Source organism: Taudactylus pleione, unplaced genomic scaffold, assembly GCF_031769625.1.
Source record: "Taudactylus pleione unplaced genomic scaffold, aTauple2 ptg000016l, whole genome shotgun sequence".
NCBI lineage: Eukaryota > Metazoa > Chordata > Amphibia > Anura > Myobatrachidae > Taudactylus > Taudactylus pleione.
Genome location: NW_028284418.1, coordinates 26,159,764 through 26,172,601, shown reverse-complemented (window position 1 = coordinate 26,172,601; position 12,838 = coordinate 26,159,764). Strand labels below are relative to the sequence as shown.

The 12,838-nt window shown below is 48.3% G+C and overlaps 1 protein-coding gene across 1 annotated transcript in view; it reads right to left on the bottom strand.

The window, feature by feature from the left end:
- The window catches only part of LOC148541878 (protein kinase C theta type-like), a 39,234-nt gene that overhangs the window by 11,968 nt on the left and 14,428 nt on the right, over positions 1 to 12,838 (bottom strand). The window lies entirely within an intron of this gene.

The following is a 12,838-nucleotide window of genomic DNA, read 5'->3' as shown; positions in this document are numbered from 1 at the left end:
GGTAGTGCCCCCAGTAGTAACCCGCCCTGGTAGTGCCCCCAGTAGTAATATCCCCCCTGGTAGTGCCCCCAGTAGTAATCCCCCCTGGTAGTGCTCCCAGTAGTAATCCCTCCCCTGGTACTGCCCCCAGTAGTAGCCCCCCAGTGGAGAGAGACGTACCGGTAATAATGAAAAAAAAAACACTTACCTGAAACCCCGCTCCTGGTCCCGACGCTGCTACCGGCTCCTCCGGCCGCTTTGCATTATTGGAGAGACGTCATGACATCATGACGTCTCTCCCATTACCCACTCCGGGAGCCAGAAGATGGCTCCCGCAGTGGGAGCAGCAGCAGCTGATGAGAGTCTGACAGACTCTCATCGGCTGTTAATTACAACAAGCACACAGCTGCCGGCGCCGACGGCTGTGTGTTTGGCACTGTGTAGTGCTGACCGAACTCCGTCAGGTCAGCGCTACACACGTGGTGCAGCTGTGTCACAGAGACACAGTCTGCACCGTGGCCCGCATGGTACGCAGCTGAGTGAGGCGCCCTCCAATATGTGGCGCCCTACTCAGCTGCGTAATGGGACAACCAGGCCCTGGTCCTGGAGCATCACTCGAGTATAAGCCGAGGGGGGGCTTTTTCAGCACAAAAAATGTGCTGAAAAACTTGGCTTATACTCGAGTATATACGGTAATTATGTATTTATAGACCAGAGTGAGGAAGCATATTTGCAGCCACATGCAACACAGTTGAATGAAAGAGAAAATGATGCAGCAACATAGGACGGCACACCGGATAGGAGTTGCTTAAACAATAGTAAACAATAAATTTGTTAAAGCATCACCTAGAGTATCTGGAGTGTTGTCTTATATGTGTGTGTATATTAGGGGTGAGCGGGTTCGGATTTCTGAAATCCGAACCCCCCCGAGCCCCCCCGATCCGAGTCCGATCCGAGTCAGGCTCGACTTTTCCCGCCTGACTCGGATCTGAAATCGAGGCAAAACGTCATCATCCCGCCTTCCGAGTCTCGCGGGTTTTGGATCCTATATAAGGTACCCGCGTCGGCGCCATTTTCTCACTCGGCTGTGGACAGTGAAGAGGGAGGGTGGGAGTTAGGGCTGTGTAGTGTAGTGTAGTGTAGTGCTGCTGTTGTCCACTACTTCAAAGTCCATAGGGGCTGGCTGTGTTGTGCTGCTGTTGTTAATAGGGGCTGTGTCCACTACTTCAAAGTCCATAGGGGCTGGCTGGACTGTGTTGTGCAGTCAGTTCTCCATAGGGGCTGTGTCCACTCCAAAGTCCTGTGCAGTGTCCCAGTCCTAAAGGAGTGCTGTAGTGTTGTCCAGGGGGTGCTCTGTCCATCAGGGGTGCTCCCCCCAAGTGCTAAAAAAATAATATATTTTCTGTGTTTGTGAATTGTGTGCGCAGTAGCCGCACGTGCATCAACAAAGTAGTGCCAAGCGTGCGCCTGTGTCATAAGTAAAGGGCCGGCTGGCTTGACCGTTAAAGGGTGCTGTAACCCCCGAAAGTACACTCCAGTCCAAACCAAAAAAAAATTATTTTCTGTGTTTGTGAATTGTGTGCGCAGTAGCCGCACGTGCATCAACAAAGTAGTGCCAAGCGTGCGCCTGTGTCATAAGTAAAGGGCCGGCTGGCTTGACTGTTAAGGGTGCTGTAACCCCCGAAAGTACACTCCAGTCCAAACCAAAAAAAAAATTATTTTCTGTGTTTGTGAATTGTGTGCGCAGTAGCCGCACGTGCATCAACAAAGTAGTGCCAAGCGTGCGCCTGTGTCATAAGTAAAGGGCCGGCTGGCTTGACCGTTAAGGGTGCTGTAACCCCCGAAAGTACACTCCAGTCCAAACCAAAAAAAAAATTATTTTCTGTGTTTGTGAATTGTGTGCGCAGTAGCCGCACGTGCATCAACAAAGTAGTGCCAAGCGTGCGCCTGTGTCATAAATAAAGGGCCGGCTGGCTGGACCGTTAAAGGGTGCTGTAACCCCCGAAAGTACACTCCAGTCCAAACCAAAAAAAAATTATTTTCTGTGTTTGTGAATTGTGTGCGCAGTAGCCGCACGTGCATCAACAAAGTAGTGCCAAGCGTGCGCCTGTGTCATAAGTAAAGGGCCGGCTGGCTTGACCGTTAAGGGTGCTGTAACCCCCGAAAGTACACTCCAGTCCAAACCAAAAAAAAAATTATTTTCTGTGTTTGTGAATTGTGTGCGCAGTAGCCGCACGTGCATCAACAAAGTAGTGCCAAGCGTGCGCCTGTGTCATAAGTAAAGGGCCGGCTGGCTTGACCATTAAAGGGTGCTGTAACCCCCAAAGTACACTCCAGTCCAAACCAAAAAAAAAATTATTTTCTGTGTTTGTGAATTGTGTGCGCAGTAGCCGCACGTGCATCAACAAAGTAGTGCCAAGCGTGCGCCTGTGTCATAAGTAAAGGGCCGGCTGGCTTGACCGTTAAAGGGTGCTGTAACCCCCGAAAGTACACTCCAGTCCAAACCAAAAAAAAATTATTTTCTGTGTTTGTGAATTGTGTGCGCAGTAGCCGCACGTGCATCAACAAAGTAGTGCCAAGCGTGCGCCTGTGTCATAAGTAAAGGGCCGGCTGGCTTGACCGTTAAAGGGTGCTGTAACCCCCGAAAGTACACTCCAGTCCAAACCAAAAAAAAATTATTTTCTGTGTTTGTGAATTGTGTGCGCAGTAGCCGCACGTGCATCAACAAAGTAGTGCCAAGCGTGCGCCTGTGTCATAAGTAAAGGGCCGGCTGGCTTGACCGTTAAAGGGTGCTGTAACCCCCGAAAGTACACTCCAGTCCAAACCAAAAAAAAATTATTTTCTGTGTTTGTGAATTGTGTGCGCAGTAGCCGCACGTGCATCAACAAAGTAGTGCCAACCGTGCGCCTGTGTCATAAGTAAAGGGCCGGCTGGCTTGACCGTTAAGGGTGCTGTAACCCCCGAAAGTACACTCCAGTCCAAACCAAAAAAAAAATTATTTTCTGTGTTTGTGAATTGTGTGCGCAGTAGCCGCACGTGCATCAACAAAGTAGTGCCAAGCGTGCGCCTGTGTCATAAGTAAAGGGCCGGCTGGCTTGACCGTTAAAGGGTGCTGTAACCCCCGAAAGTACACTCCAGTCCAAACCCAAAAAAAATTATTTTCTGTGTTTGTGAATTGTGTGCGCAGTAGCCGCACGTGCATCAACAAAGTAGTGCCAAGCGTGCGCCTGTGTCATAAGTAAAGGGCCGGCTGGCTTGACCGTTAAAGGGTGCTGTAACCCCCGAAAGTACACTCCAGTCCAAACCAAAAAAAAATTATTTTCTGTGTTTGTGAATTGTGTGCGCAGTAGCCGCACGTGCATCAACAAAGTAGTGCCAAGCGTGCGCCTGTGTCATAAGTAAAGGGCCGGCTGGCTTGACCATTAAAGGGTGCTGTAACCCCCAAAGTACACTCCAGTCCAAACCAAAAAAAAAATTATTTTCTGTGTTTGTGAATTGTGTGCGCAGTAGCCGCACGTGCATCAACAAAGTAGTGCCAAGCGTGCGCCTGTGTCATAAGTAAAGGGCCGGCTGGCTTGACCGTTAAAGGGTGCTGTAACCCCCGAAAGTACACTCCAGTCCAAACCAAAAAAAAATTATTTTCTGTGTTTGTGAATTGTGTGCGCAGTAGCCGCACGTGCATCAACAAAGTAGTGCCAAGCGTGCGCCTGTGTCATAAGTAAAGGGCCGGCTGGCTTGACCGTTAAAGGGTGCTGTAACCCCCGAAAGTACACTCCAGTCCAAACCCAAAAAAAATTATTTTCTGTGTTAGTGAATTGTGTGCGCAGTAGCCGCACGTGCATCAACAAAGTAGTGCCAAGCGTGCGCCTGTGTCATAAGTAAAGGGCCGGCTGGCTTGACCGTTAAAGGGTGCTGTAACCCCCGAAAGTACACTCCAGTCCAAACCAAAAAAAAATTATTTTCTGTGTTTGTGAATTGTGTGCGCAGTAGCCGCACGTGCATCAACAAAGTAGTGCCAAGCGTGCGCCTGTGTCATAAGTAAAGGGCCGGCTGGCTTGACCGTTAAAGGGTGCTGTAACCCACAAAGTACACTCCAGTCCAAACCAAAAAAAAAATTATTTTCTGTGTTTAGCCGCACGTATATATCAAATCGATATAACATAAATGGAGGACCAAACTTTCTCCGATAAAAATAAAATAGAGAAAGATCAAGAACCACTTCCTCCTAGTGCTGAAGCTGCTGCCACTAGTCATGACATAGACGATAACATGCCATCAACGTCGTCTGCCAAGGCCGATGCCCAATGTCATAGTAGAGGGCACATACAATCCCAAATGGCAAAGTTCAGGAAAATGACCTTGAAAAAGACATTTAAATCAGCTGAAGAGAAACGTAAACTTGCCAATATGCCATTTACGACACGGAGTGGCAAGGAACGGCTAAGGTCGATCCCTAGTATGTTCATGACTAGTGGTTCAGCTTCACATGACGATGGAAGCCCTCCTCCCACTAAAAAAATCAAAAGAGTTAAGCTGGCAAAAGCACAGCGAAGAACTGTGCTTTCTAAGAAGATATCACAAATCCCCAAGGAGAGTCCAAGTGTGGTGGTGGTTGCGATGCCTGACCTTCCCAGCACTGGACGGGAAGAGGTGGCTCTTTCCACCATTTGCACGCCCCCTGCAAGTGCTGAAAGGAGCACCCACAGTCCACTTGCTGATATGCAAATTGAAGATGTCACTGTTGAAGTACAACAGGATGAGGATACTGGTGTAGCTGGCGCTGAGGAGGAAGTTGGCGAGGAGGATTCTGATGGTGATGTGGTTTGTTTAAATCAGGCTCCGGGGGAGACAGTTGTTGTCCGTGGGATGAAAAAGCCCATCACGGTCATGCCTGGGCAGAAGACCAAACATTCCACCTCTTTGGTCTGGCAATATTTCTATCCAAATCCGGACAACAACTGTCTTGCCATATGTACCATATGTAAAGGTGAAATAAGTAGGGGTAGGGACGTCAACCACCTAGGAACATCCTCCCTTATACGGCACCTGCAGCGCGTTCATAAAAAGTTACTGTCAAGTTCAGAAACTTTGGCTAAGACCGTAAGCAGTCCAGGGACACCTAAATCCCGTTGTCCTGTTGTATCCAAGCGCCTGCAAACCACACCGTCAACTCCCTCCTCGTCAATTTCCTCCTTAGTCAGGATCGGAAGTAGTCCTGCAGGCCATGTCACTGGCATGACTGACTCTCCTATCCGGGATTCCTCTGGAGGATCCTGCATTGCTACGCCTACTGCTGCCGCTGCTGCTGTTGCTGCTGCTGGGAGTCGTTCATCATCCCAGAGAGGAAGTAGGAACACCACTACTTTTACTAAACAATTGACCCTCCAACAGTCCTTAGCGAGGAGGATGAAGTACGACAGCAGCCATCCTGAAGCAAAACGTATAACTGAGGCCTTGACTGCTATGTTGGTGTTAGACGTGCGTCCGGTATCCGCCATTAGTGCAGTGGGATTTAGACAATTGATGGAGGTAGTGTGTCCCCGGTTCCAAATCCCGTCTAGATTCCACTTCACTAGGCAGGCGATACCGAGACTGTACAGAAACGTCAGAAAAAGTGTCCTCAGTGTCCTGAAAAATGCCGTTGTACACAATGTCCACTTAACCACGGACATGTGGACAAGTGGAACAGGGCAGACTAAGGACTATATGACTGTGACAGCCCACTGGGTAGATGTATCACCTTACGCAGCAACAGCAGCAGCGTCACCAGTAGCAGCATCTCAGAAACGCCAGCTCGTTACAAGGCAGGCTACGCTGTGTATCACCGGTTTCAGTAAGAGGCACACCGCCGACAACCTCTTAGAGAAACTGAGGGAAATCATCGCCCAGTGGCTTACCCCACTTAGACTCTCCTGGGGATTTGTGATATCTGACAACGCCACCAATATTGTGCGGGCATTACATCTGGGCAAATTCCAGCACGTCCCATGTTTTGCTCACACAATAAACTTGGTGGTGCAGAATTTTCTGAAAAGCGACAGGGGCGTGCAGGAGACGCTTTGGGTGGCCCGAAAAATTTCTGGCCACTTTCGCCATTCAGCGACTGCGTGCCGAAGACTGGAGCGCCAGCAAACACTCTTGAACCTGCCCCGCCATCACCTGAAGCAAGAGGTTGTGACGCGGTGGAACTCAACCCTCTATATGCTTCAGAGGATGGAGGAGCAGCAAAAGGCCATACAAGCCTATACATCCACCTATGACATAGGCAAAGGAGGGGGTATGCACCTGACTCAAGCGCAGTGGAGAATGATTTCCGTGTTGTGCAAGGTTCTCCAGCCCTTCGAACTTGCCACACGTGAAGTCAGTTCAGACACAGCCAGCTTGAGTTAGGTCATTCCCCTCATCAGGTTTTTGCAGAAGCAGCTGGAGAAAGTGAAGGAGGAGCTAAGACGGAGCGATTCCGCTCGGCATGTGGGACTTGTGGATGAAGCCCTTCATTCGCTTTGCCAGGATTCCAGGGTGGTCAATCTGTTGAAATCAGACCACTACATTTTGGCCACCGTGCTTGATCCTAGGTTTAAAGCCTATGTGGTGTCTCTCTTTCCGGCCGACACAAGCCTGCAGAGGTGCAAAGACCTGCTGGTGAACACACTGTCAGCTGAAGCGGAACGTGACACGTCAACGGCTCCTTCTTCATTTTCTCCCGCAACTGGGGCTGCCAGGAAAAAACTTAGGTATCCTAAGCAACCCGCTGGCGGTGATGCAGGGCAGGCAGGACCAAGTTTGGACATCTGGTCCGGACTGAAGGACCTGGCAACAATTTCTGACATGTCTACTGTCACTGCATATGATACTGTCACCATTGACAGAATGGTGGAGGATTACATCGGTGACAGCATCCAAGTAGGCATGTCAGACAGTCCATACCTGTACTGGCAGGAAAAAGAGGCAATTTGGAGGCCCCTGTACAAGCTGGCTCTATTTTACCTGAGTTGCCCCCCCTCCAGCGTGTACTCCGAAAGAGTGTTTAGTGCAGCCGGGAACCTTGTCAGCGAAAGGCGTAGGAGGTTGCTTCCACAGAATGTGGAGAAGATGATGTTCATCAAAATTAATTATCAGCTCTTCCAGGGAGACCAGCCTCCAGAAGGTACAGAGGGACCTGTGGTGGTGGATTCAAGTGGGGACGAGTTAATACTTTGTGAGGATGAGGATGTACACACTGAAGAGGGTGAGGAATCGGTGGATGAGGAGGATGAGGATGACATCTTGCCTCCGTAGAGCCAGTTTGTGCAGGGACACATTAATTGCCAGCTTGTTTTGTGGGGGCCCAAACGAACCAATCATTTCAGCCACAGTTGTGTGGCAGACCCTGGCGCTGAAATGATTGATTTGTTAAAGTGTGCATGTCCTGTTTATACAACATAAGGGTGGGTGGGAGGGCCCAAGGACAATTCCATCTTGCACTTCTTTTTTTTCTTTGCATTATGTACAGTTTGGGGCCTAGTTTTTCTAACTGCCATCCTGTCTGCCACTGCAGTGTCACTCCTAGATGGGTCACGTGTTTGTGCCGCCCACTCGTGTCGCTTAGCATAGTCATCCAGCTACCTCGGTGCAACCTTTTGGACATGAAAACACTATTGTGAGGTGTGAGGTGTTCAGAATAGACTGGAAATGAGTGGAAATTAAGGTTATTGAGGTTAATAATAGCATAGGAGCAGAGAAACCAACAAATTCTGTGATTTTAGCTGTTTTTATGCTTTTTTAAAAAAAAATACAGATCCAAAACACAAAACCCAGAACCCAAAACACGGAAGGGTGGTTTTGGCAAAACCAATCCAGATCCAAAACACGAAGAAAGATCCAGATCCAAAACCAAAACACAAAACACGAAAAGTGGCCGGTGCACACCCCTAGTGTATATAGAAATCAGGCACTCACTAATTAGTGCAAAAACTTAAAAAGTCTTTATTGTTAAAACCAGGACATCTCATGACACAGCCCAGTGCCTGAGATTACCTAGTTTTGGCTTTAAGACTTTAACTTTTTGCAATAACAAGTGGGTGGCTAGGGGTAAACACAGGATAAGTAAAGGGGGAATTCCGAATCCTCAATCTCAAAAAAGAAGCAAAAATTTACATTTGTACAATTTATCATTTTAACATACTTACAGTATGTATAAATTAAATGTCAGCGCCATTCAAGTTCCGAATTTTTTTTTCCGGAACGTGTTGGTGTTACAGCCCCTGATTGTCTTCATAGGCCACCATATACATGGCAGCCTCTGAAGCCAGCAGAATGATTTACTCAGATCCCTCCCTGCTGTAACTGAATAACTCCGGTAGCGAGAAACAGTAACAGGCTCCCGGGAGAACCTCTGAGATGGACACAGACCATTAGCTCAGTGATCAGCAAGGGGTGAGGGGCTCACAATTTATTTTTTTCTTTTGAAGAGCATAATAATTCAGCTGTCTCACTCAGGGCCTGATTCTGTACTGGACGCAAATGTAATCTCAACTGCAATCGCTTACGGGTCACAGTTCCTAAAATATGCTAATGCTTGCCAAAAATGCCCACTGCTGCCTTCTCATATCCATCCAATGTCGCACTCGTGTGTAAACATCGGTGCCATTGATGCACATAAAGCAGTCACGCAGCATGTACGGCAGGTCTGTCTAGCCGCAAACACTGCAGCTCTCTATGGCTAATGTATACAGTTACACGCCCATGAAACGTCATTGAAATGATCAGACACGGCTGCATTTACTTAACCACCTTTCAGTTACCAGCCCCAAAATGCTGATCACATGACACTCACTTTGCGAATGGATCCTCTATGCGCACGTAATCACAATGCTATTGCGACATATGCACAGTGCCACTTACACGCAATTGTAAATAATTGCTCTAGCTACGTAAATATTGGCATTGTGTCCTCTGCTGAATCAGGCCCTTAGTTCAGCACACCTCCAGTTCCTTATTTCAGCCTGATTGTGTTGGACTTTGACACATATACTGCTTCAAATCAATTACTAACATCTGCTGGATAGTAACATACAGATAACCATGGGATCACTGACTGATTCACTACTAACACCGAACTGGGTTGCTAAGTACTTATATATTGATATATTGATAAGAGTGTTGTTTCGCAAACTGCCTACATGGTATCATAATTATACTTTTGAATTGGTAGTTTTGGTTTTTAATTATATGCTTTTATGTAATGTATGTGTGCATTTTATATTGTATTTGTTAATTCCCTACTATATAATGAATGGTGAGAATAAAGTGATCACCACTCACACATTTGAAGTTGGCAGATGATCGGTATATAGGGGGAATGTAAGAAGGTGGTAAGTGCATACCTACCTACTCTCCCGGAAGCTGTGGGAGGCACCCAAATATTCGGGGAGGCCCCTGCACCCCTGGAAGAGTATCCGGATCTCCCGGGAGACTATTGCCGTGAATCGCGGCTCCGTTTGGAGGGGCGGAGCTAAATGATGCAAACGGTGTCATTTAGCCCCGCTCCCTCCCTTGCACCTGTGACTAGCAGCAGTTTTCCATGATGGGGATGGGGCCTAATGACATAGTAACCAGACCCTGCTCCCCAAAGTGGCCTGCTGTGTCTGCTCTCCGGGCATCTCCCGGGGAGCACATAATAAATGTCGGTAAGTATGTGTGTCATATGCATTATAACTAGGGGTGAGCGGGTTCGGATTTCTGAAATCCGAACCCCCCCGAGCCCCCCCGATCCGAGTCCGATCCGAGTCAGGCTCGACTTTTCCCGCCTGACTCGGATCTGAAATCGAGGCAAAACGTCATCATCCCGCCTTCCGAGTCTCGCGGGTTTTGGATCCTATATAAGGTACCCGCGTCGGCGCCATTTTCTCACTCGGCTGTGGACAGTGAAGAGGGAGGGTGGGAGTTAGGGCTGTGTAGTGTAGTGTAGTGTAGTGTAGTGCTGCTGTTGTCCACTACTTCAAAGTCCATAGGGGCTGGCTGTGTTGTGCTGTGCTGCTGTTGTTAATAGGGGCTGTGTCCACTACTTCAAAGTCCATAGGGGCTGGCTGGACTGTGTTGTGCAGTCAGTTCTCCATAGGGGCTGTGTCCACTCCAAAGTCCTGTGCAGTGTCCCAGTCCTAAAGGAGTGCTGTAGTGTTGTCCAGGGGGTGCTCTGTCCATCAGGGGTGCTCCCCCCAAGTGCTAAAAAAATAATATATTTTCTGTGTTTGTGAATTGTGTGCGCAGTAGCCGCACGTGCATCAACAAAGTAGTGCCAAGCGTGCGCCTGTGTCATAAGTAAAGGGCCGGCTGGCTTGACCGTTAAAGGGTGCTGTAACCCCCGAAAGTACACTCCAGTCCAAACCAAAAAAAAATTATTTTCTGTGTTTGTGAATTGTGTGCGCAGTAGCCGCACGTGCATCAACAAAGTAGTGCCAAGCGTGCGCCTGTGTCATAAGTAAAGGGCCGGCTGGCTTGACCGTTAAGGGTGCTGTAACCCCCGAAAGTACACTCCAGTCCAAACCAAAAAAAAATTATTTTCTGTGTTTGTGAATTGTGTGCGCAGTAGCCGCACGTGCATCAACAAAGTAGTGCCAAGCGTGCGCCTGTGTCATAAGTAAAGGGCCGACTGGCTTGACCGTTAAGGGTGCTGTAACCCCCGAAAGTACACTCCAGTCCAAACCAAAAAAAAAATTATTTTCTGTGTTTGTGAATTGTGTGCGCAGTAGCCGCACGTGCATCAACAAAGTAGTGCCAAGCGTGCACCTGTGTCATAAGTAAAGGGCCGGCTGGCTTGACCGTTAAGGGTGCTGTAACCCCCGAAAGTACACTCCAGTCCAAACCAAAAAAAAAATTATTTTCTGTGTTTGTGAATTGTGTGCGCAGTAGCCGCACGTGCATCAACAAAGTAGTGCCAAGCGTGCACCTGTGTCATAAGTAAAGGGCCGGCTGGCTTGACCGTTAAGGGTGCTGTAACCCCCGAAAGTACACTCCAGTCCAAACCAAAAAAAAATTATTTTCTGTGTTTGTGAATTGTGTGCGCAGTAGCCGCACGTGCATCAACAAAGTAGTGCCAAGCGTGCGCCTGTGTCATAAGTAAAGGGCCGGCTGGCTTGACCGTTAAGGGTGCTGTAACCCCCGAAAGTACACTCCAGTCCAAACCAAAAAAAAAATTATTTTCTGTGTTTGTGAATTGTGTGCGCAGTAGCCGCACGTGCATCAACAAAGTAGTGCCAAGCGTGCGCCTGTGTCATAAGTAAAGGGCCGGCTGGCTTGACCGTTAAAGGGTGCTGTAACCCCCAAAGTACACTCCAGTCCAAACCAAAAAAAAAATTATTTTCTGTGTTTGTGAATTGTGTGCGCAGTAGCCGCACGTGCATCAACAAAGTAGTGCCAAGCGTGCGCCTGTGTCATAAGTAAAGGGCCGGCTGGCTTGACCGTTAAAGGGTGCTGTAACCCCCGAAAGTACACTCCAGTCCAAACCAAAAAAAAATTATTTTCTGTGTTTGTGAATTGTGTGCGCAGTAGCCGCACGTGCATCAACAAAGTAGTGCCAAGCGTGCGCCTGTGTCATAAGTAAAGGGCCGGCTGGCTTGACCGTTAAGGGTGCTGTAACCCCCGAAAGTACACTCCAGTCCAAACCAAAAAAAAAATTATTTTCTGTGTTTGTGAATTGTGTGCGCAGTAGCCGCACGTGCATCAACAAAGTAGTGCCAAGCGTGCGCCTGTGTCATAAGTAAAGGGCCGGCTGGCTTGACCGTTAAAGGGTGCTGTAACCCCCGAAAGTACACTCCAGTCCAAACCAAAAAAAAATTATTTTCTGTGTTTGTGAATTGTGTGCGCAGTAGCCGCACGTGCATCAACAAAGTAGTGCCAAGCGTGCGCCTGTGTCATAAGTAAAGGGCCGGCTGGCTTGACCGTTAAGGGTGCTGTAACCCCCGAAAGTACACTCCAGTCCAAACCAAAAAAAAATTATTTTCTGTGTTTGTGAATTGTGTGCGCAGTAGCCGCACGTGCATCAACAAAGTAGTGCCAAGCGTGCGCCTGTGTCATAAGTAAAGGGCCGGCTGGCTTGACCATTAAAGGGTGCTGTAACCCCCAAAGTACACTCCAGTCCAAACCAAAAAAAAATTATTTTCTGTGTTTGTGAATTGTGTGCGCAGTAGCCGCACGTGCATCAACAAAGTAGTGCCAAGCGTGCGCCTGTGTCATAAGTAAAGGGCCGGCTGGCTTGACCATTAAAGGGTGCTGTAACCCCCGAAAGTACACTCCAGTCCAAACCAAAAAAAAATTATTTTCTGTGTTTGTGAATTGTGTGCGCAGTAGCCGCACGTGCATCAACAAAGTAGTGCCAAGCGTGCGCCTGTGTCATAAGTAAAGGGCCGGCTGGCTTGACCGTTAAGGGTGCTGTAACCCCCGAAAGTACACTCCAGTCCAAACCAAAAAAAAAATTATTTTCTGTGTTTGTGAATTGTGTGCGCAGTAGCCGCACGTGCATCAACAAAGTAGTGCCAAGCGTGCGCCTGTGTCATAAGTAAAGGGCCGGCTGGCTTGACCGTTAAAGGGTGCTGTAACCCCCGAAAGTACACTCCAGTCCAAACCAAAAAAAAATTATTTTCTGTGTTTGTGAATTGTGTGCGCAGTAGCCGCACGTGCATCAACAAAGTAGTGCCAAGCGTGCGCCTGTGTCATAAGTAAAGGGCCGGCTGGCTTGACCATTAAAGGGTGCTGTAACCCCCGAAAGTACACTCCAGTCCAAACCAAAAAAAAATTATTTTCTGTGTTTGTGAATTGTGTGCGCAGTAGCCGCACGTGCATCAACAAAGTAGTGCCAAGCGTGCGCCTGTGTCATAAGTAA